The sequence below is a fragment of the Mus caroli genome, unplaced genomic scaffold (assembly GCF_900094665.2).
Source record: "Mus caroli unplaced genomic scaffold, CAROLI_EIJ_v1.1 scaffold_9086_1, whole genome shotgun sequence".
Taxonomy (NCBI): Eukaryota; Metazoa; Chordata; class Mammalia; order Rodentia; family Muridae; genus Mus; species Mus caroli.
Window position 1 is genome coordinate 31,375 of NW_018389675.1, and position 23,700 is coordinate 55,074.

At 42.5% G+C, this 23,700-nt stretch overlaps 1 non-coding gene and 1 pseudogene across 2 annotated transcripts; one reads left to right on the forward strand and one right to left on the reverse strand.

The window, feature by feature from the left end:
* Positions 1–10,324: 10,324 nt before the first annotated feature.
* On the reverse strand, positions 10,325–11,063 carry LOC110288239 (annotated as a pseudogene). The gene has a single exon (XR_002377278.1). The product of XR_002377278.1 is annotated as a 40S ribosomal protein S5 pseudogene (transcript).
* Positions 11,064–18,108: 7,045 nt separating this feature from the next.
* On the forward strand, positions 18,109–18,181 carry Trnak-cuu. Its single transcript has one exon. It is a non-coding gene; the product is annotated as a tRNA-Lys (tRNA).
* The last annotated feature ends 5,519 nt before the right edge of the window (positions 18,182–23,700 follow it).

Below are 23,700 nucleotides of genomic sequence, written 5' to 3' on the forward strand. Positions count from 1 at the left end.
TGTCACATTACTCTTGAAATAAAACATTTGTCAAAGTATAAGTAGTACTAAACCATCCACTCTTTGGTGTTCTTTCCTCTTCAGTTTCATGTGGTCCATGAGTTGAAACATGGATAGTTCATGTTCTTTGCCTAATATCCACTTATGAGTGAGTACATATCATGTGTGTACTTTTGTGACTGAGTTACCTCACTCAGGATGATATTTTCTAGATCCATCCATTTGTCCACAAATTTCAAGTAGTCAGTGTTTTAATACCTAAGTAGTACCACATTTTCTGTATCCATTACTCTGTGGAAGGACATCTGGGTTACTTGCAGCTTCTGGCAATTATCAATATGGCTGCTATGTACACAGTGGAGCCTGTGTCCTTATTACATGTTGGAGCATCTTCTGGATACATGCCCAGGAGTGGTATAGCTGAGTCCTCAGGTAGTACTATGTCCAATTTTCTGAGGAACCACCAAACTGAATTCCAGAGTGGTTGTACCAGATTGCAATCCCACATCTTTCTCCACATCCTCCACAGCATCTGCTGACAGCTTATTTTTTGATCTTAGCCATTCTGACTGGTGTGATGTGGAATCTCAGGGTTGATTTGATGTGCATCCCTGATGACAAAGGATGTTGAACATTTCTTTAGGTGTTTCTCAGCCATTTGATTTTCCTCAGTACAGAATTCTCTAGTTCTGATCCCCATTTTTTAATAGGGTTATTTGGTTCTCTGGAATCTAACCTCTTGAGTTTTTTTTATATATATTGGATATTATTCTTTTATAGTATGTAGAATTTGTAAAGATCTTTTCCCAGTCTGTTGGTTGCCATTTTCTCCTATTGAGCGTGTCCTTTGCCTTATTGAACCTTTGCAATTTTATGAGGTTTCATTTGTCGATACTTGATCATAGATCATAAGCCATTGGTGTCCTCCACTTGGTAATAGAGCATAAGCCATTGGTGTTCTGTGCCTATGTGTTCCAGACTTTTCTCTACTTTCTCTTCTATTAGATTCAGTGTATCCCATTTCAGGTGGAAGTTCTTGATCCACTTGGACATAAGCTTTCTACAAGGACATAAGAATGGATCAATTTGTATTCTCCTACATTTTTTCCACCAGTTGAACACAGCATCATGTTTTTAAAATGTTGTCCTTTTTCCACGAATGGATTTAGCTCCTGTGTCAAAGATCAAGTGATAATATGTGTGTGGGTTCTTTTGTGGGTCTTCAGTTCTAACCATTGATCTACTTGTCTGTCACTCTACCTATACCATGAAGGATTTTGTCACAATTGTTCTGAAGAATACCATGTGGTCAGGGATGGTGATCCCCCAGAAATCCTTTAATTGTGGAAAACAGTTTTTGCTATCATGGGTTTTTTTTTTTTTTTTTGCTATTCCAAATGAATTTGGAAATTGCTCTTTCTAACTCTATGAAGAATTGAACTGGAATTTTGATGGAGATTGCATCGAATCTGTAGATTGCTTTCAGAAAGATGGCCATTTTTACTATATTAATCTTGCCAATCCAAAAGCAAGGGAGATCTTTCCATCTTCTTAGATCTTCTTCGATTGCTTTCTTCAGAGACGTGAAGTTCTTCTCATACAGATCATTCACTTGATTGGTCAGAGTCACACCAAGATACTATATATTATTTGTGACTATTGTGAGGGGTGTTGTTTCCTAAGTTTCTTTCTTTCTCCATCCATTTATCCTTGGTGTAGAGAAAGGCTACTGATTTGTTTGAGTTAATTTTATATCCAGTCACTTTGCTAAAGTTGCTTATCAGCTTTAGGAGTTCTCTTGTGGAATTTTTGAGGTCACTGTTATATACTCTCATCTCATCTACAAATAGTGATACCCTGACTTCTTCTTTTCCAATTTGGATCCATTTGATCTCCTTTTCTCATTTCATTGCTCTTGCTAGGACTTTGAATACTATATTGAATACATAGGGAGAGACTGGGCAGCATTGTCTAGTTCATGATTTTAGTGGGATTTCTTCAAGTTTTTTTTCCACTTAGTTTGATTTGGCTATTGTTTTGCTGTATATTGCTTTTCTTATGTTTAGGAATGGGCCTTGAATTCCTGATCTTTCCAAGACTTTTATCATGAAGGGGTGTTAGATATTGACAAATGCTTTCTCCGAATCTAATGAAATGATGATGTGTTTTTTTTTTCTTTGAATTTCTTTATATACTGGATCACATTGAAGGATATGGAACTATCCCTGCATCCCTGGTATGAAGTCTACTTGATCATAATGGATGATCGTTTTGATGTATTCTTGGATTTGGTTGGTGAGAATCTTATTAATTATTATTGCATTGATATTAATAAGGGAAATTGATCTAAAGTTCCCTTTGTCTTTTGGGTCTTTTGTGATTTAGCTATAAGTGTAATTGTGGCTTCATAGAATAAATTGGGTAGTGTTTTTTCTGTTTATATTTTGTGTAATAGTTTGAAGAGTATTGGAATTAGGCCTTCTTTGAATGTCTGATAGAACTCTGCACTAAACCCATCTTGTTCTGGGATTTTTTTTTGGGGGGGGGGGTGTTGGGAGACCAGTAAGGACTGCTTCTATTTCTTTAGGAGTTTTGGGACTATTTAGATCATTTATCTAATCCTAATTTAACTTAGTTACCAGGCATCTATCTAGGAAATTGTCCAATTCATCTAGATTTTCCAATTTTGTTGAGTATAGATTTTTGTAAGAGGATCTGATATTTTTTTGAATTTCCTCAGTTTTTGTTTTTATATCACCCTTTTTATTTTTGATTTTTTAAACTTAGATAATGTCTCTGTGCCCTCTGATTAGTCTGAGTAAGGGTTCATCTATCTTATTGATTTTCTCAAAGACTCAGCTCAACATTTGGTTTATTCTTTGTATAGTTCTTTTTTTCCTACTTGGTTGAATTCAGCCCTGAGTTTTTTTCCTGCCATCTATTCCTCTTGGGTGTATTTCTTTCCTTTTGTTCTAGAGCTCTAAGATGTGCTGTCAAGCTGCTAGTGTATGCTCTCTCCAGTTTCTTTTTGGAGGAACTCAGAGCTATGAATTTTCCTCTTAGTACTACTTTCATTGTTTCCCATAATTTTGGGTATGTTGTGCCTTCATTTCCATTAAATCGTAAAAAGTCTTTATTTTTTTTCTTTAATTTTTCCTTGACCAAGTTATCATTAAGTAGAGTATTGATCAGATTTCATGGGTATGCAGTATTTCTATTGTTTTTATTGTTATTGAAGTCCAGCCTTAGTCCATGGTGATCTGAAAGGATGCATGGGATAATTTCAGTATTCCTGAATCTGTTGAGGCTTGTTTTGAGTCTGATTATATAGTTATATTAGGAGAAGGTACCATGAGGTCCTGAGAAAAAGTTATTTTCATTTGACTTATGCTGAAATGTTCTGTAGATATCTGTTAAATCCATTTGGTCCATAACGTCTTTTTGTTTCACTATGTCTCTGTTTAATTTTGTTTTCATAAACAGTCCGTTCATGAGAGTGGGGTTTTGAAATCTCCCACTATTATTGTGTGAGGATAAATGTGTGTTTTGAGCTTTAGTAATGCTACTTTTACAAATATGGGTGCCCTTGCATTTGGAGCATAGATATTTAGGATTGAGAGTTCATCTCCGTAGATTTTTCCTGTGATGAGTATGAAATCTTCTTCCCCATCTCACTTAATAACTTTGGCTAAAAGTCTATTTTATTGGATATTAGAATGGCTGCTCTAGCTTGTTTCTTGGTACCATTTTCTTGTAAACAATTTTCCCAGCATTTTAGTCTGACGTGTTGTCTGTCTTTATCACTTATGTGTGTTTCTTGTATGCAATAAAATGCTGGGTCCTATTCCATATGCAGTCTGTTACCCTTGTCTTTTCGGGGGGGGGGGGCTGAGTCCATTGATGTTGAGAGATATTAAAGACCAATGATTGTTGGAACCTGTTATGTTTGTTGTTAGTTGTGAATTTATATTTGTGTGGTTCTCCTCTTCTGTGTTTGTTGTGAGCTGATTGAATTCTTGTTTTTGTTTGTTTGTTTGTTTGTTTGTTTTTTGTGGGTGTGGTTTCCTTCCTTGCGTTGAAGTTTTCCTTCTATTATCTTCTGTAGCACTGGATTGATTAGTGGAAACATATTGTTTACATTTGGTTTTGTCATGGAATAGCTTGGGTTCTCCACTTATGGTGATTGAGAGTTTTGCTTGTTATAGTTGACTAGGCTGTTATTTGTGTTCTCTTAGGGTCCGTACGATGTCAGTTCAAGATGTTCTTATGGCTTTTAGCGTCTCTGTTGAGAAGCCTGTTATAATTCTGGTAGGTCTGCCTTTATATGTTACTTGGGTCTTTTTCCCTTACCACTTTTAATTTTCTATCTTTGTTCTGTGAATTTAATGTTTGGTTTATCAGGAAATGGGAGGAATTTCTTTTCTGGTCAAATCTATTCGGTGTTCTGTAGGCTTCTTGTTCATTTACAGCCAACTCTTTCTTTAGGTTAGGGGAGTTTTCTTCTATGACTCTGTTGAAGATGTTTCCTGGCCCTTTACATTGGGAATATTCTCTCTATTCTTTTTATTCTTGGGTTTGGACTTTTCATTGTGTCCTGAATTTCCTGGATGATTTGTGTTAGGACCTTTTTGCACTTTGTATTTTCTTTGACTGTCATGTTGATATCTTCTATGGTATCTTCTTACACCAGAGATTCTCTTCTATATTATGTATTCTTGTATTCTGTAACTTCTGATCTCTCTTCTATGTTTTCCATGTCCAAGGTTGCCTCCCTTTGTGATTTATTTATTGTTTCTATTTCCATTTTTAGATTCTGGACAGTTTTCTTTAATTAATTCACCTGTTTGATTGAGTTTTCCTGTATTTCTTTAAGGGATTTGTGCTTCTAGGTGTTTACCTGGGTTCTCCTGTATTTGTGTCCTTCTTAAGGTCCTCTATCATCTTCATGAGATCAAATTTTAGGTCAGAATCTTGCTTTTCAGGGCTTGTTAGGATATCCAGGGATTGCTGTGATAGGACAACTGGGTCATGATGGTGCCAATTTGCATTGATTTCTGTTGCTTATGTTCTTATGATTGTCTCTCACCATCTGGCTATCTCAGGTGTTAACTGCCCTTACTGTCTCTGAGTGGATCTTGTCCATCCTGTGAATTTGTGAGCCTGGTTGTGATGGAGAACCTGGGGGTCATGCTGTCTCTGGGTGTGGGAATCAGTCTAGAGGACTGGCTATGCCTCAGGCAGAGTTGTGTGCTAGAAAGATATATCTCTGGCAGGGCAGGGAGGATAAGGATCAACTCTGCTGGGCTCTGTGGGGATCATATTTGGGCCAGGTATTGAGGTGGCAGGGTGTATCACCTATGAGAATGATTGTATTGAAGAACCTGGGAATTAAGTTATCTCTGAGGGTGTGAAGGGGTCTGGAGTGTGGGCTTTGCCCTGGGCAGAGTTGATTACCTCAAACTCTTACTCTTACTTTGTCAACTACATAGCAAGCCCTGCTCCCCACCCCCAGTTTGCCTCACTCTCTGACCCCCTCTGCCTTAGCCTCTGATTCTGATATTAAATTGCATATGTGAAGGGCACCTGGCTTTTCTCTGATGTTTTAAAAGTATTTTGTTAGCTGGATGTGATGTAAACCCACCATTTGGGAGGTAGAGGCAGACTGATCTCTCAGTTCCAAGCTAGCTCCTTCTAACAAGTGTATTCCAAGCTAGCCATGACTATGAAGTGAGACTGTGTCTCAAAAAGAAAAAAAAATAAAAAAGGTTTATAAGCCGCTATATCCCTACTGCAAAACTCAACTCCAACAATTTTTAACTCTTGGCTTCTTCCAAGTGTCACATTGGCTTCAGTTCAAAGGTCTTTATTTCCTCTTGTGCCAGCGAATTACATCCTTGCCAGAATGAACTCAGTAGGCAGTTTTTCTAGACTACACCTTGGCAGAATTTGTTTGAGTATAATTTGGCTCAGTCAATGTGATGGCTAGTTTTGTCACCATGACACAACCTGAAGTGATTTTGGAAGAGGTAATGTCAGCTGAGAAAATGTCCCAACAAAATGGCCTGTGTGAAAATGTGTGGGAGCATTTTCTTCCTTGATGATTGATGTGGGAGGGCCCAGCTTAATATAGGCAGTGCCACACCTGAATAGGTGGTCCTGCTCTAAGAAATCAAACTGAGCAGGCTCTGAGGAGCAAGCCCATTCATATCACTCGTCAATACATATCACTAGGAATATAGAAACTAACAAAACTTTTTTTTTGGATTTTTTTTATTACGTATTTTCCTCAATTACATTTCCNATGCTATCCCAAAAGTCCCCCATACTCTCCCCCCCCACTTCCCTACCCACCCATTCCCACTTTTTGGCCCTGGCGTTCCCCTTTACTGGGGCATATAAAGTTTGCATGTCTAATGGGCCTCTCTTTGCAGTGATGGCCGACTAGGCCATCTTTTGATACATATACAGCTAGAGTCAAGAGTTCCCGGGTACTGGTTAGTTCATAATGTTGTTGCACCTACAGGGTTGCAGATCTCTATAGCTCCTTGGATACTTTCTCTAGCTCCTCCATTGGGGGCCCTGTGTTCCATACAATAGCTGACTGTGAGCATTCACTTCTATGTTTGCTAGGCCCCGGCCTAGTCTCACAAGAGACAGCTATATCAGGGTCCTTTCAGCAAAATCTTGCTAGTGTATGCAATGGTGTCATCGCTTGGAGGCTAATTATGGGATGGATCCTTGGATATGGCAGTCTCTAGATGGTCCTATTCTTTTTGAGACACAGTCTCACTTCATAGGCATGGCTAGCTTGGAATACACTATGTGATGTGTTATCACAGCAATAGAAACCATAACTTAGGCAGTTTATCTATCTAACTAAAAACTTCCCTCGCTTGGACCCTCTCCAAGGGGGCTTACAAGATAACCATGATATTTCCTAGGCTTTCTTGAAGCCTGTATGACTGAGTGATGTAGTTTTTAAAGATTAGTATTTAGAAATTTATATCTAGGAGTTCAAGGTGCTGATGTTGATACATCATTGCTTATAATTACTAATTTCATATAAATGCTTTCAAAACAACATACTCATTTAATTCTACCACTTAAGCTCCTTCTTCAATCCCTTTTTTCAACTGTGCCTAAGGTTCCAGGAGATCATGAGATCTAATTTGCTCATGGGGACTCTCTCCTTGACTTGATTGGGAGTTCATCTTTTCCATTATTTGGTGTGGGTGATTACATCATTCCTGGGTTCTGATGTGTGTGTTCATCAGCTGTCCATTGTCACAGAAAAGGCTTAACATAATTAACTGGGAATGGCTTATTTAGGGTATAGCTTTGGAGGTTCCAGTGCAGGGTTAATTGGTGATAGAAAATAGCATCACACAATGTTTCTTTGTATAGCACTCTCCATACAGGCACTTGCTTTGTAGAGCAAGGTTGTATTGAACTAGCAGAGATCCACTTACATATGTCTCCTGAATGCTAGGACTAAAGGTGTGCTGCCATTCCTGCTCCTTTTCCTTCTTTCACAGTCCAGTATACTAGCACAGAAAATGGTAGTTGCACATGTTGGTGCAAACCTTTAATCCCAGCACTTGGGAGGCAGAGAAAGGTGAATTTCTGAGTTTGAGGCCAGCCTGGTCTACAGAGTGAGTTCCAGGACTACACAGAGAAAACCTGTCTTGAAAAACAAAACAAAACAAAACAAAACAAAACAAAACAAAACAAAACAAAAATGCAAGCACCTATAGTAGGTGAGTTTTCCTTCCTCTGTTATCCTAATCAAGATTCTAATCCTCCACAGTTGTGTTTGGAAAGGAATAATCATAGTGTTGACCAAGGAAATATGACCAAGATTTAAGTGGATCTGTGAGGCAGTTATAAAAAGGGGTGTTTTCAGAACCCCACCTGGGATAACCAGCATGGTCAGCTGTGATGGCCTGCCTCTCTGCTGATCAAGGTGATGATGGTGGCAACTCATCTATTGGTAGGATCTTGACTTCAGAATCTGATGCATTTGGTTAGAGGAATATAGGGTGGGGGCAGAGAGGAAAGGCTTGGGATATACAGGCCCTTGTCAAGTTAGAGACCTTCAAGTGAATAACCTGTTTCTCACAATCCTCTCTATTAAACTTTTTTTCAACATTAGAAGCCATAGGTTGAGCATTTGAAGTCTCTAGTGACAATGAATTATTGTTATGACAAGGGACAACAAAAGCATGATTTAAAGTGAGCTCATCCTATGGTTAGTCCCTCAACCAAGCAACTGACCTGGTCCAACAATAATGGGAAGTTTCCATTCTGGTTTGTAATTCTAGTCTCTTGAATAGAAAAAATTTTTTTTTCTGTAACAGGTCCTTAGTGATATTTTATTGTTCTCACCCTTTTGTGGTTTGAATACACTTGCCCAGGGGGTAGCACTACTACTTATCGAGTAGGTGTGTCCTTGTTGGATGAAGTGTGACATTGTCAGGGATTTGAAGCTCCACCAGTGCAGAAGACACTGTCTGATCCTAACTTCCTTTGGATGAAAATGTAGAACACTCAGCTTTCCCATGCCATGCCTGCCTGGGTGCTGCCATGCTCCCACCTTGATGATAATGGATTAAACCTCTGAATTTTTAAGCCAATCACAAATAAATGCTCCCCTTTATAAGGGTTGCCTTTGTCATGGTGTCTCTTCACAACAATGAAATCTCTGACTAATACAACCCCTCTGAAAAAGTAACCCTGGAAATTGTTTAGGAACAATCTCAGGGAGCACACACTCCACCCATCCTTCAATATTTTTGGCCAAGGAAGAGGTGTCAGGAGCCATGGCCTCAGCCGTGGCTTTGTGGATATTTTCTAGCTTTCATAAACCACCCTGAGAGAACATTATTGGTCATAACAGTAAGAATGTTTGGGGGTAAAGAGGACACTGTGACCTGTGGTTCCAAAAGCTAAAAATTGCCACCTGACCTTCAGAGAGTCCCGGGGCTCTTTCCCCTCCCTTAGAGCCTCCTCATGCTTATGCTTATATTGCCATACTGAAGAAAGTTTTTCAGAGCTTAATCAGTATGATTGACTTGCTCTCATTCTTTCTATCTCTTGTCCCTTCCATTCTCTCTCTCTCTCCTGCCCTGGGTCCCCACTGATTATCCCTGCAAGTCCGGACAAACTGGCACCCAGTGTGTGTATCTGGGTTTGGGATCTGAGAGAGACCACTCTTTGCATTGGGCCACTGCTTTGTAGAAAATTGAGTGAAGGTTTGCACTGGACTTTCACTAGTCAGGTGGTGAGTGAAGGTCTGCCCTGGGTCTCTGCTTCATTAGAAAGTGAGTGAAAACCCGCACAGAGACTGCCACAGTGTGACTTACACTGTGAGACTGATTCGAGAAAAGTACAAAGAATGACTAGACTATGGGACAAGCATTAAGTAAGCATGAATTGTTTTTAAAGGAATCTCAAGGAATCCTTCAAGACAAGAGGAATATGGTAAAGAAAATTTGTTCATAGCCAAGAGTGGTTTCAGATGGGAGGAATAGTGTATAAAATAAAATAAAATAAATAAAAAGAGTAAAAAAAAACCTACAAAAACATAACAGATGTTAGAAAAATTCTTAGGTCAAGTACATTTATGTTGTTCTTAATTCCCAGAAGTAGGAATGGTAAATATATAAGTGAAACTATTTGACAAGTTAAGGAGTAATTAGGAAAGTTAGAAAAGCAGGGGACTTGGGAACAACTATCAGGAGCTACCACTGTGCCTCCTCTCCTTTCTCTGACAGAATTCCCAGAAGGAGATAAAGACTTTGAACAGGAGAGAGAGAAAAATAGAGAGAATAGGTTTCAGAAAAGCAATTGTCCCCTGTTTGGGACCTTTTGGCAAAAGAGAAAAAAATTGGAAATAAGCTCTTTCAGAACTCTCCTAGGTACAGGAGGAAATTGGAAGATGCCCTGCTTCCTCTCTGGCTCCTATGGAGATATTCTCAGTACTGGTTAGGGTATCTGGGTCCCTTTGAGATATCAAGTTCTATTCTCTCTCTGTCTATTGTCTGTCTTTGGTGCATCAATTTGTCCAAATGTCTGTAAATGTATGTTTGTTTTTGTTTTATTGTTTTAATGATTTTTGTTCTGTGTTTCGTGTAAAAAAATGGTTGAAACTTTATCTGCTGGCTATTAATCCTTTCATTTAGTTTAACTTGTTTAAAAGGCAGTCTCAATTTGCACAGCAGAAACTGATAAGTTACACTGCACCTAGGCTGGGAGCAAAGTACAGCTGGAAAAGGCTTGCTAGAGGCTGATATCCACACAAACAGCTCTTAAAAGGACCAACAGGTTTTTTTTTTTTTTAGAATTGTTCCAAAGGACACAGTTTATTAGGCAGCAGCTGGGAAATCAGCGGTTAGACTTGGCCACACGCTCCAGTTCATCTTTCTTCTTGATGGCATAGGAATTGGAGGAGCCCTTGGCAGCATTAATGAGCTCATCTGCAAGGCACTCTGCGATGGTCTTGATGTTCCGGAAAGCAGCCTCACGAGCCCCTGTGCACAGCAGCCAGATGGCCTGATTGACTCGACGCAGTGGGGACACATCCACAGCCTGTCGTCTCACTGTCCCGGCCCGCCCAGTGCGTGTTGAGTCTTCTCGGGGGCCACTGTTGATGATAGCATTCACCAGGACCTGCAGAGGGTTCTCACCAGTGAGCAGGTGGATGATCTCAAAGGCATGCTTGACAATTCGCACAGTCATGAGCTTCTTGCCGTTGTTACGACCATGCATCATCATGGAGTTAGTAAGGCGCTCCACGATGGGACACTGTGCTTTGCGGAAGCGCTTGGCAGCATACCGTCCAGCACTGTGGGGCAGGTACTTGGCATACTTCTCCTTCACAGCAATGTAATCCTGCAGAGAAATATCGTTGATCTGCACATCATCAGTGCTCCATTTCCCAAAGAGCTTGATGTCAGGGGTCTCTGCCACCGCTGGTGTGGCTGCTTCCCACTCAGTCATCCTGAGGGCGCAGACCGGGCTTCTCAGTCGCTCGGCGTGGACCACGCGCCGTCCTGATACAGACAGGAAGACCAGGTTTTTTATTTTAACAGAATATTAGCTTAAAATTGGTAACTAAGTGTTAGAGTCATTCTAAACAACACGTGGCATGAGCCAACCCAGGAAAACAGGTCTTTAAATTTTTTTCTAAATTAGGATAATATTTTGTGTAATTATTATTCCAGAAACTAGACTTATAAAGTATAAGAGATAAAACTCTGTGTGTGTGTGTGTATATATATATATATATATATCAGACAGGGCTTCTATGTAGAGTTCTGGCTGTCCTGGAACTCACTCTCTAGACCAGGCTAGCTTCAAACTCAAAAATCTGCCTGCCTCTGTCTCCTGAGAGCTGGGATTAAAGATGTGCACCACAATTGCCCTGCTTAAAACACTATTTTCCTAATGAGGTATTAAAAGCTGCACTGTCATGCATTCATATATAAGAACTGGCAGGCAAACTTCGTAACGTGAATGTGATGATTTTTGTATTGATTTTTAAAGAGAATAGATTGTTTAAAATTGGGTTTTGCTTTCCAAAAGTGATGTATGCATTCTAATATTGCAAAAGAAACTTAAAAATTATGATTAAAATTGCCAGTGTTCCATAGACTGCAGTTTTCAGTTTGATTGCAAGCTCAGGATTTTTAATTCACCCATATATTGTAATTAGGATGTTAAAAGACTTTGTCTTATGAGAACACTAATGCAGCTCCCTGAAGCCATCCAGCCATACAAAGCAAAGACAGACTTATCTGGATATATTCATCTTTGTGTAGAAATTGGACCCTCAAACAATCAGTTTGGCTATGGTTGCTACCTTGCACTGGACTACAGTACAAGCAATGCTTCCAGCACTTAGGTTATAAGGAATGTTTTAAGTATAAGTCTTCTTAAGAAAGACTGTCCAAAAAGTAGAGGCATAGACAGACTGTCGAATTGTTCCTCTGGAATCTTTCCTCACAGCAGAAGAGATAAACTTTGGGACAGGACTCTGGCAGTATGCTCAGATTAAAACATATTTACATTTGAGTTAATTCAAATCTCAGAGCAGCCTCAGCAAGGCTTGTGTGGTGGTTCTTTTGTTCTGCAAGCCCTGCCTAGGGAAGTTTTGGACTTCACCTCTCCTTGCCTATCTGGAACTATTTTTAAGCCAAATTAACATTATTACAGATCTATCTAGGTGTTCCTCAAAATCAAGTTTAATCTTAAGATATATGAAATATCAATGACTAGTCTCTGAGGGATAACTCCCTCCTTTCCTTCCCCTCTTTCCCCTCCTCCTTCCTTCCTCTCCTCTTTTCCCTCCCCCTCCTCCCTTCCTTTTGCCTCCTTCCATTCCTTCACTCCCTCCTTACCTTCCCCTCCTTCTGTTCCTCTTTCCCCTCCTCCTTCCTCCCTCCTTTCCCTCCCTTCCTTGCTTCCCTCCCCTTCCTCCCTTCCCTTCCCCTCCTTCCTCCCATTCCTCCCTTCCCTTCCCCTTCTTCCTCCCCTTCCTCCCCTCCCTGTTTCTATTCCTCCTTCCTTCCCTACCTCCCCTTCCCTCCCTTTTACTCCCTCCCTTCCCAATCTTCACTCCTGTCCTCCTCTCCTTCCCTTTCTCCCTTCCTTTTCTCCTTCCTTCCTTCCATACTTCCCTTCCCCTCTTTCCTCCCCTCACTACTTCACTCCTCCCCTCCCTTCACTACCTTCTTTCCCTCTCTCCTTCAGATCATCCTTCCTTCCCTCCTCTTCCCTTCCCATCCCTCTCTCCTTCCCTTCCCTTCTTTCCTCCCCTCCTTCCTTCCCTTCCTCATCTCATTTTGCTTGCTTCCTCCCCTCCCTCCTTCCCTCCCTCCCCTCCCTCCCTTCCTTTCTCCCCTTCCTTCCTTCTTTCACTTCCTTCCTTCCTTTCCTCACTTCCCAACCTTCCCTTTGTTCCTTTCCTTCACTTTCCCCTTCCATCCTTCCTTCCCTTCCTCTCTACCCTCCTTCCCTCCCCTCCCTCCCTTCCTTTCTCCCCTTCCTTCCTTCTTTCACTTCCTTCCTACCTTCCCTCACTTCCCAACCTTCCCTTTGTTCCTTTCCTTCACTTTCCCCTTCCATCCTTTCTTCCCTTCCTCCCCGCCCTCCCTCCCCCTTCCCTTCCCTCCATTCCTTCCCTTCCTTCTTCCTTTCCTCCCTCCTTCCCTTCCCTTCCCCTCCTTCCTCCCTAACCTTCCCTTCCTTTCTTTCTTCTTTTCCTCCCTCCCTCCCTTCCATCCCTTCCCTTCCCTTCCATCCTCCCCTCCCTCCTTCCCTCCCCCTTCCCTTCCATCCTCCCCTCCCTCCGTCCCTCCCCTCCCCCTTCTGCCACTCCCTCCTTCCTTTCCTTCTTTCCTCCATTCCCTCCCTTCCTTCCCTCCTTGTTTCACTTCCTTTCTCCATTCCCTCCCTTCCTCTCTTTCCCTTCATTTCCTTCCTTTACTTCCCTTTCCCCCTCCCATCCTTCCTTCCCTCCTTCCTTTGCCTCCTTCCCTTTCCTTCCTTCCTTCTCTCCATTCTTCCCCTCCCACGTTCCTTCCATTAGTTCTTTCCTACCTTTCCTCCCTTCTTCCTTTCCTCCCTCCCTACTCTTCCTTCTTCCTACCCTCCCTCCCTACAATTCTGCCCTGCCAATCTCCTCCTTTTTCCCCTTCCTCCCCTTTCTGGCTTCCTCCTCTCCCTCCTTCCATTCCTCCTTTCTCTTCCCTCCCTCTTTCCTTCCCTCCCTTCCTCCCCTTCCTCCCCTCCTCCTTTCCCTTCCTTCCTCCCTTCCCTCCCACCCTTCTTTCTACCCCTCCTTCCCTAACTTCCTTCCCTCCCTCCTCCCTTCCCTTTTTCCCTTCCTCCCCTTCCCTTCCCTCCTTCCCTCCCTCCTTCAGTTCCTCCTTACTTTTCTCCTTCCTTCCCTTCCCCTATTTCCTCCCCTCCCTCCTTCCCTTCCTCCTCTCCTTTTGCTTGCTTCCTCCCCTCACTTCTTCCCTCCCCTCCCTCCCTTCCTTCCTCCCCTTCCTTCTGTCTTTCACTTCCTTCCTCCCTTCCCTCACTTTCCAACCTTCCCATTGATCCTTTCCTTCACTTTCCCCTTCCATCCTTCCTTCCCTCCTTCCTCCCTTCCCTCCTTTCCTCCCCTCTTTCCTTTCCTTCATTCCTTCCCCTCCTCTTTTCACCTCCTTCCCTTCTCTTCCTTCCTTTCCTTCCTTTTCCCACTCCCATCCTTTCTCTGCTCCTACCTTCCCTCCCTCCCTTACCTCCCCTTCTCTCCCTCCTTCCTTCCTCCCCTCCTCCTGTCTCTCCCCACCCTCCTTCCTCCCTTTCCTCCTTTCCTGTCTTCCCTCATTTTGTTTCCCTTCTCCCTTACCTCTCTTTCCTTCATTTCCTTCCCTCCCTTTCCCTCCTTCTCTCCCCCATCAAACTCTTCCTTCCCTCCTTCCCTCCTTCCCCTCCCCCTTCCTTTCCTCCCTACTTCCCTTCCTCCCATCCTCCCCTCACTTCCTTCCTCCCAACCCTCCTTCCATTCCTCCTTCCTTTCCTACCTCTCCTTCCCTCCCTCCTTCCATTCCTCCCTTCACTTCACTTCCCTTACCTTTACTTCACCTCCTTCCCTTTCCTACTTCCCTTTCCTTACTTCCTTCAATCCCTTCCCTCCTTCCTTCCCTTCCCTACCTCCCTCCTTACCTCCCTCCTCTCCTCCCTCCTTCCTTCCCACCTTCCCTTCCCTCCCTCCCTTGCTCCCCTCATTTCCTTCCTCCTATCCCTCCTTCTGTTCTTCCTTCCTTACCTCCATTTCCCTCCCTTGCCTTCCCTACCTCCCTTCACTTCCTCCCCTCCATCTGTTCCCTTGTCCCCTCCTTCCCTAATTCCCTCCTTCTTTTCCATCCTTCCTCCCTTCCCTCCTTTCTTCCCCTCCTTTCATCCCTCTTTGCCTCCTTCGTTCCATTCCTTCCTCCCACTCACTCCTTGCCTCCTTCCTTCCCTTCCTCCCTTCCCTTCCCTTCCTCCTTCCTTCCCTCCCATCTTTCCCCCCTCCCTCCCTTCCCTCCTTCCCTTTCCACCTTCCCCTCCTTCCTTCCCTCCTTCCTCCCTTCCCTCCTTTTATTCCTCTTCTTCCCTCCCTCCCTCCCCCCTTTTCCTCTTTCCCTCCCTTCCCCTCTTTCCTTCCCTCTTTCTTCCCTCCCTCCCTTCTTCCTTTCCCTTCCCTTCCCTCTTTCCTTCCTTTCCTCCTGCCCTCCCCTCTTTTCCTCTTTCCCTCTTTCCTTCTCTCCCTTTCTTCCCTCCCTCCCTCCCTTCCCTTCCTTCCTTTCTTTCCTTCTTTCTCAAGACAGGGTTCTCTCTATAGCCCTGACTGTTCTAGAACTCATTCTCTAGACCAAGCTGGCCTTGAACTCAGAAAACTGCCTGCCTCTGACTCCTCCCGAGGGCTGGAATTACAGGGATGTGCCACCAGTGAATGTTTGTTTTTATAACTCTTCCCTTGGTCATGGTGTCTGTTCTCCACTGTACAACCCTAACTAAGACACGTAGTAAGTCCGAAGTCAGCCAGAGCTTATCTAAAACAAATCAAAACAACAAATAAAAATAAATAAATACATTAAGAAACCAGATCATATCTTTTCTTTCTCTAGACAATACTCAGAGATTGCAGCAGTTCACCCATGAGACCTCAGCTCTGGACACTGAGGCTGTTTCCCTAACAAGTATTAGGGCTGAAACTGAAGGGCTCTACAGATCAGTTGTGGCCCCTGCTTTAAAAAATGTTGTTTTCAAAGGCTGCAGGTTCTTAGCACTGTTGCTTGTTATAGTTGAGTCACAGCTCTGAACTTTCAGTGGTACTTAAAGGCACCAAGAAGTGCTTCTTGTAGACATAAAAACCCAAGTCTTCCTTATTAAAAAAGTGAATCTGGACTCCCCCACCCCATGGCATCCCTAGATTTACAAGAAAGGAAGGCAATAACCTGGGCAAAAGGGTGCAAGGCTACTGGTGTTTGTAAGTGGTAACAGGCGGCCTTTTTTCGCTGGTATTCTACCCCAAGTTACACTGTCACTTCTTTTTCCTTGTTATTTTTTGTTTGGTTTATTTTCTCTACATGACCCCTTTCCCTTCCTAGCCTTGGCTATACTGAACCAGGCAATCCTTGGACTCAGTGATTTGCCTGTCTTGCTGGGATTAAAGATGTGAGCTACCATCCAGAGGGAAGATCCCTGTTGAGGTCAGACTTGGGTCTCTTGCAGTTTCCCCTATGAACATGCAAATGGCCGGCCTGGTCTTTCATTTATTTATTTATTTATTTATTTATTTATTTATTTATTTATTTATTATACATAAGTACACTGTAGCTGTCTTCAGACACTCCAGAAGAGGGTGTCAGATTGTGGAGAATCTAAATCCCTCTTCTTGTCTGCATATGATATATATAAACACAGCCTCACATATACTCAAAAAAATAATTGAAAGATGGGGCTACAAAAAGGGCTCAACAATTAAGAGCATTGTCTGCTCTTCTAGAGAACTTGGGCTCAATTTCCAGGACCTATATGGTAGCCCATCTCCAGTTCCAGGGGATGTAATATTCTGTTCTGGCTTCTGTGGGCACTGTACACATATGCAAAACACCCTTACACTAAAAATAAAATAGATCATTGAGAGAGAAGAGAGAGAGGTGGTGAGAGAGAGAGGAGGTAATGATACCTCCTGCCAAGTTTAAAGACCTGAGCTTCATCACTCACACAAATAAATAACTGTGAAATATTTTTTTTTAAATAAAGTCTGCCATTTACCTTTAAAAATACCAAGAAAACAAGTTCTATGAGCAGCAGTTATATTTACTGTATCTAAAGGAAAGTAATGAGCATATTCTTTAAAAAGAAAAAGGTCTGTAAATCTTAAAAACAGAAAAGACAAACCAAGTATTTCTTCATATAAAAGCATACAGTGATTGAACATTTAAAACTAAATGAGGCTACAATGTGGAACGGTGTTGGAGATTGGTCCAACCTGTGTAAAGTCAAACGTGAACACCTGTATGTGTGGGTAGGGGGCAGGAAGGTGACAACCCGGTCCTTCCTATGCAGGGTCTTTCATGCCTCTTCCTTCCACAATTAGGAATATTTGCAATTACATAATGAGGCAGCTCAGCCCAGACCTTAGGTTGGAAATAGGACTTGAGGATAGGATACACCTGAAGACAGACAGACATTGCTGAGTGTTCTGGATGCTTCAATGGATGCGTCTGTTATTCTGTGTGCAGTGTGATAGGTCTCCTTTTGGGGACATGGGTAAGAACCAGATTCCTGGCACTATGACAGAAAAGGACCTTGGAGAAGCCCCAAGGGTGGGTGTGGATAGGACATTGGCAGTGCTTCCTTTGGCTTAGATCCGTACCCCTGGCTTTGTTGTAACCCTGATTAGGATCCCAAACTTAAACCTACTGACCCACATTTTGAGCTTGATCTGGAGTCCTTTGACTGACTTTTTTGCCCCCATGGCCAGCCACCCTAAGCCAGCTCCCAGACCCTGTGCCACCTGGGCTCAGACCTGAGAGGCTATCTCTGTTAACAACAAAGTCAGGGCACCAGTCTCACATGAGACATCTCTTACATTTAGATTAGGTTCAGTTTTGGGGAAACAAAGTACAACAGAGACGTCTGTTCAGGCAAACATACAGTTTAATAAGCAAATACTGATCAGATGCACAAAGACCTGGTGGAGGTATGGACCCAGGTAGGACCATGCTCCTCCAGTTACAGCCTTGGCTGTGCCTGTCTGCATTACATTTATATGATATGAGAACAGAGAAAGTGGTAGCAAAGGTCTAGCTTTGGGGATACTTACCCAGTGGTTAGGGGGCAGGGACTAGAGGTTCCACTTTCAGTTGGGAATAGGAGATGGAGAATGAGCAGGCAGTTCAGCCTTAAATTGTGTAGCTCAGTGTCCAGGGCGTGTTTCTGCTGTGTGGAGGTGAAACTTCTTGTTTTAGAAGCTGCCCTCAATCTGAAATGGCTTTATTTACTTTGCCAGTTCAATACCTTCAGGTCACATTTCGTAAACTTCTAAGCTAGAGAGCAGTTGCCCAGCTAGTTCAGTTGGTAGAGCATGAGACTCTTAATCTCAGGGTCGTGGGTTTGAGCCCCATGTTGGTCAAGGTGTTACTTTAGTTGGATCTCAACAGGAGACAACACTGACACTTCCCCATAGTGCCCCATTTTGGGGGTTCAGCATTTGTCATCTCTGACATTAGGTCAGAATTGGAGGCAGTGAACAGTTTGTGGGTCTTTTGCTCTGCCTGAAGCAGCACTGGGTGGACTAGATTACAGTGGGTGGAAGTGTTACAGAGTATAATATATTTTTGACATTCTGGATAAATAAGGGCTTAGGTAGTCTTGCATCCCCCTTTAGAGGTAGATCTGAAATTCTATTCTTCCTGTGTATACTGAACTCAACCACAGGACTCCACTATATCCCTCTCAGAATGAGTAGCTGGAGATTCTCTTTAAGGCGTGTTGGTCTAGGGGTAGGATTCTCGCTTAGGATCTGAGAGGTCCTGGGTTCAAATCCTGGACCAGTCCTCTTCTTTTGCCAATCAAACCGTGAGAATGAGAAGTCGACCTTGGCTGCTTAGGTATGACTAAACAATTGAAAACGGAAATCTGTACTTACTCAAGGTGGTATTTTTTGTTGGTTTCTTTGGACCTTGTTTTCTGTTTGAGGCAGGGTCTCACACCTTTAGCTTAGGCTGGTCCTGACAAAGTCAACGGAAGCTCTGTTTCTGATCTTCATGCCTTCATTTCTTGTGTCCTGGAAATATAGGCATGTGTATTACACTGGTGTTCAGGTTGAAACCCAGGGTTAGTCAAGCAATTAGCTGAGCTACAGCATCAGCTCATAACTCAAAATGTCCATCAAGAATGGCTGGCATTGTTCAAACTAACTTGATGGATAAAAATAATGAAAAATGTTGGAATTAAAAAAAAATCAATCCAGTTTCCCTGGCAAAGCAGGGAGAACTGGAACAGGCGTCTGAGATGCACCAGCTTCTAGTCAGCTTTTTAGTGTGTTTGAGATACCCTGAGCTACATGAGAAGAAACACAATTATAGAAAACAGGGTTGTAGGACAATCTGCAAGACATCTGGCTTGCTTATAAATACCAGTTTGAAGTTTACCAGTAGCCCTTAAGTGCAAATCTGGTTCCAGATCACCGGCCTTTAATCATTACTAGTTTGCTTGGGTCCAACACAACAGGACCTGAAAAGTAGTCAAGAGCCTGTGACCTCCTTGGATTTGCTGGACTAGCATTTTTCAGGTCTCCTGGAGCACATATCTAAGAAAGGGGAGCTGCGCCCAAAACTGTCTAGGATCTCTGCTTTAGAGATTCCCTTTTTTCCATGCTCTCCATAAAAATGCAAATGATTTTTAAACTTAAGAAGTCCTAGCACTTCAGATAGGAAACATAATCCCAAAACCACAGTCAGCCCTCCCACCCCTGTAGAGTCCTGACTGAGCCTGGGTCTCCCAGCTCAATGTTTAGAAATCACAAGGAGGATTCATGTGCAGAGAACAAATAGATGCAAGTAGGAGGAAGGAGTCCCTCTAGGGTTCTGTGAGCTGGAAGGCTGGTTGGGGACTTATCAGAACAGCCTCAGATTCTGTTGAATTTTGAATTTTCTCCACTGAGTAAATTGACAGCTACCATGAAATAAGAGAGGGACTCCTCAAAGGAGTTGCTTTGGACATCTCTCCAGGGTGGGAGGGTTGATTAGAGCCCTGATGCCTCTGGTGCTCTGGTGTCTATACTGGGAGGATCCTGGCTGAATCTTCAATGTCTTGAACGGTGGCCATGCTTCCAAGGTGGTGTTCAGTCCTGCCACTGTGCTTGTGGGAGGCAGAGAAGGCTCTAGTTTTTTCTATCCAGCCTTAAAGGATCAACTGAGCTCCTTCCTTTTTCAGAAGGGGTCTTCCCCAGTGTCTCTCTCTGCATCACTTTCATGTGGTTAGCTAATAAGCAAAAGTAACTATTAGCTAAGAAGAGGCAAAAGTAGGTGTTAGCTGAAAGAAAATGTCATTAATAAGGGAAGAAATAAATACATTTATTTCTTTTTTCCCCTGCCTCCACACCCCAGGCCCCCTGGCTGGTTCCCAGGCTGGCTTTGATATCTCCTTAACCTAGCATCCAGAGTACCACCCTTACAGGAGTGACATCCATGTCACTTCAGTTTGTTTTATTAACAACCTCAGGCAGGCAAATTTCGTCTATTCTGGTATACTTGGCTGATAAAACCTGGGAGAGGGTGTTTTGTTTTGTTTTGTTTTGTTTTGTTTTGTTTTGTTTTGTTTTGTTTTGTTTTGTTTTGTTTTGTTTTGTTTTGTTTTTTGTGTTTTGTGTTTTGTTTTTTGTTTTTAGTTTTTTTTTGTTGTTGTTGTTGTTTTTGTTTTTATAAAATAAGCCCTGATGCACCAGCTCCTATCAGTGTGAAAGACTTACTTCCCTTGACTGGAGAGGGAGGCAGAAAACAGAATAGAAGATGGATGAGTAGGAAGGCCAAAGGAAGAGTGGTTGTTAATCTGATAGTGACTGCAGACTGAAAGGATGGTTGGGGACCTGGGAGTGTCCAGGGAGAATGATAATTTTCCTGAATTAACCCGTTTATGGGTGGCCTTCTGTTTGAATTTCTATTTAAGAATAATAGCCAATTCTGTGATTTCTAACATTCTTTCAAGGTGGGCTAAAGACTGCTGTTGGTCCTAATTTGGGGTCCAGCAAATTGGTCTGTGATTTAGTGAGCACTCTGACAAAAAACCCAGATTCTTTGAGTCCAAGAACATTGTTTGTTGGGAGAACCTTCCTGGAGTGGAAGAGAGATGTCAAAAGCAGACCAAAGCCAGGACAGCTCCTGCAAGCTATTGTAATTTCATTTATACTTTAAAACCAGAAGGTGGGTTGGGCAAGCTAGTGAGTAAGTTCTGGTGTCATTCAGCAGGCTGAGAAGGGCAATGGGCCACTACCTCAGCCTGCTCTTTAGGCTGCTCTGGTTCGGGTAGCAAGTGAAGCTGTGCTCTGCAAATGGAATGCAAGCAATGCTTTAGTAAACCACTAAGGAAATCAATAAATTGACACCAAATAATTGTTTTTGTAAAACTAGTTTTACATCACTATATTCTGGGAAATGGACTGGTCACTCACTCCGACTTTGATAAGGTGTGTGTTGTGAGTGACTCTCTTTTCTTTCCTTTGTCCTTCCATCTTTTTCTATTTCCTTCTACCTTCTCCTCCTTACTCCCCTCCTCCTTCCTTCTGTTGCCCTGAAGATTGCAGAGCGGCTATAGATACGGGTTGGGGAGAATTACCCTTAAGAGAACTGCTGCAGGTGTTTGTGCTCTGGCTAGAGTATCAGCTGGCTTTAAACCACAGAATCATCAATCTGAAGGAGGAAGGAAAAAGAGGTAAAAATGAAGCAATAGGGTCTAAGCTGGAGCCAACATCCTCTGTTCTATTTTCTTAATCTATTCTGTTCTAGACAGCATCTTGGCACACAGCTCAAGATGGACTTGATATTTCTCCCCCTTGCTCTTTCTTTCCCTCTCCCCTTCTCCTCCCAATTATCCAGGCAGGCTTCAAATCCAATACACAACCAAGGATGATTTCAACCCCTCCCCCGTTTAAAAAGGTATTAATCATTTTATTTGTTTACATTTCAAGTGTTATCCCCCTTCCCGCTCTCCCCTCCCTGAGGCCCCCCTCTGCTGCCTCCCCAGCCAGCCACTCATACCTAATCCCTCTAGTATCCCCCTTCTCTGGGGCATCAAGCCTCAACAGGACCAAGTGCCACCCCTCCAACTGCTGCCAGACGAGGTAGTTCTCTGCTACATAAGTATTTGTAGCCATGAACCTGCCCATGTATACTCTTTTTGTTGGTATACTAGTCCCTGGGATCTCTGGGGTCGGGTTAATTGATACTGTTGTTCTTCCTGTGGGGTTGCCATCCCCTTCAGCTCCTTCAGCCCTTCCCCTAACTCTTCCATTGGGGTTCTCTCACTCAGTCCTATGGTTGCTGTGAGTTTCTCCATTTTTCTTAGTCAGTTGCTGGCAGAGGTTCTCAGAGGAGAGCCATACAAGGCTCCGGTCTGTAAGCACATTTTGGCAACCGCAGTAGGGTTGGGGTTTTGTGTCTGTGGGTTGAATACAGTGCGATAGTCTCTGGAAGGTCTTTCCTTCAGCCTCTGCTCCAATTTTGTCCCTAAATTTCCTTTAAACAGAGACATTTCTCGTAATTTTTTTAGATGGGTGGGTGTCCCCAAACCTCAACTGAGTGCCATGTCTATCTACTGGATATAGTCTCTTCAGGTTCCGTCTCCCCTGTATTTCAGCTATTGTTATCCCCATTGAGTGCTGGGAACCTTTGGAATACCTGGTATCTGGGACTTTCTAGTGCTTCTCCAGATTCCCCAACACCCACTGCTACTTATTTCTATTCATTCTCCTTGCCCTCTAGATGTCTCTCCTGTCTCTTCCCATATCTGATCCTGTCCTTTTTTCTTTCTTCCCATCCCTTTCCCCCTCCATACCAGATGCCCCTTCCTCTGCTTTCCAAGGTTATTTTGTTCCCCCTTCTAAGTAGGTTTGAAGAACCCACACTTTGGTCTCCCTTCTTGTTAAACTTCATATGATTTTTAGTTGTATCATGGGTATTCTGAGCTTTTGGGCTAAAATCCACTTATCAGGGAGTACATACCATGCATGACATTTTGGGTTTGGGTTACCTCACACAAGATGATATTTTCTAGTTCCATCCATTTGCCTACAAAGTTCATGAAGTCATCATTTTAAATATCTGAGTAGAATTCCATTGTGTAAATGTACCAGAGTTTCTGTATCCATTCTTCCATCGAGGGGCATCTAGGTTGTTTCCAGCTTCTGGCTATTATAAATTAGGGTTCAGTGAACACAGTGAAGTATGTGTCTTTGTTATGTGTTGGAGCATCTTTTGAGTATATGTCCAGGAGTGGTATACCTTGGTCATCAGATAGACCGTGTCCCAATTTTATGAGTAACCTCCAGATTGATTTCCAAAGTGGTTGTACTAGCAAGATAATTTGGCTGTAGTTCCTTCTTTGAAAATTGTTTATTTTAGCCTGCTTCTATCATCTTACATTAACAGCCATAGTTCAAAAGGAATTATTACTTTAGGTAGTATGCCTTCTGTTTCTATTTTCTGGAATATTTTGAGAACTATTGGTATTAGGTGGTTTGATAGAATTCTGCAGTAAAACCATCTGGCCTATTATTTTTGGATGGGTGACTTTTGAAGACTGCTTCTATTTCTTTAGGTGTTATGGTACTTTTTAGGTGGTTTATCTGATCCTGATTTAACTTTGGTACCTGGTATCTGTCTAAAAATTATCCATTTCCTTCAGATTTTCCAGTTTTTTTGAGTATATGCTTTTGTAGTAGTATCTGTTGATTTTTTGAAATTCCTCATTTTCTGTTGTTATATTTTCCTTTTAATTTCTGATTTTGTTCATTTGGATTCTGTCACTTTGTCCTTTAGTTAGTTTGGGTAAGGGTTTATTTATCTTGTTGATTTTTTCATAGAACCATTTCTTAGTTTTGTGTAGTTCTCCATGTTTCTAATTGGTTGATGTAAGCTCTGAGTTTGATTATTT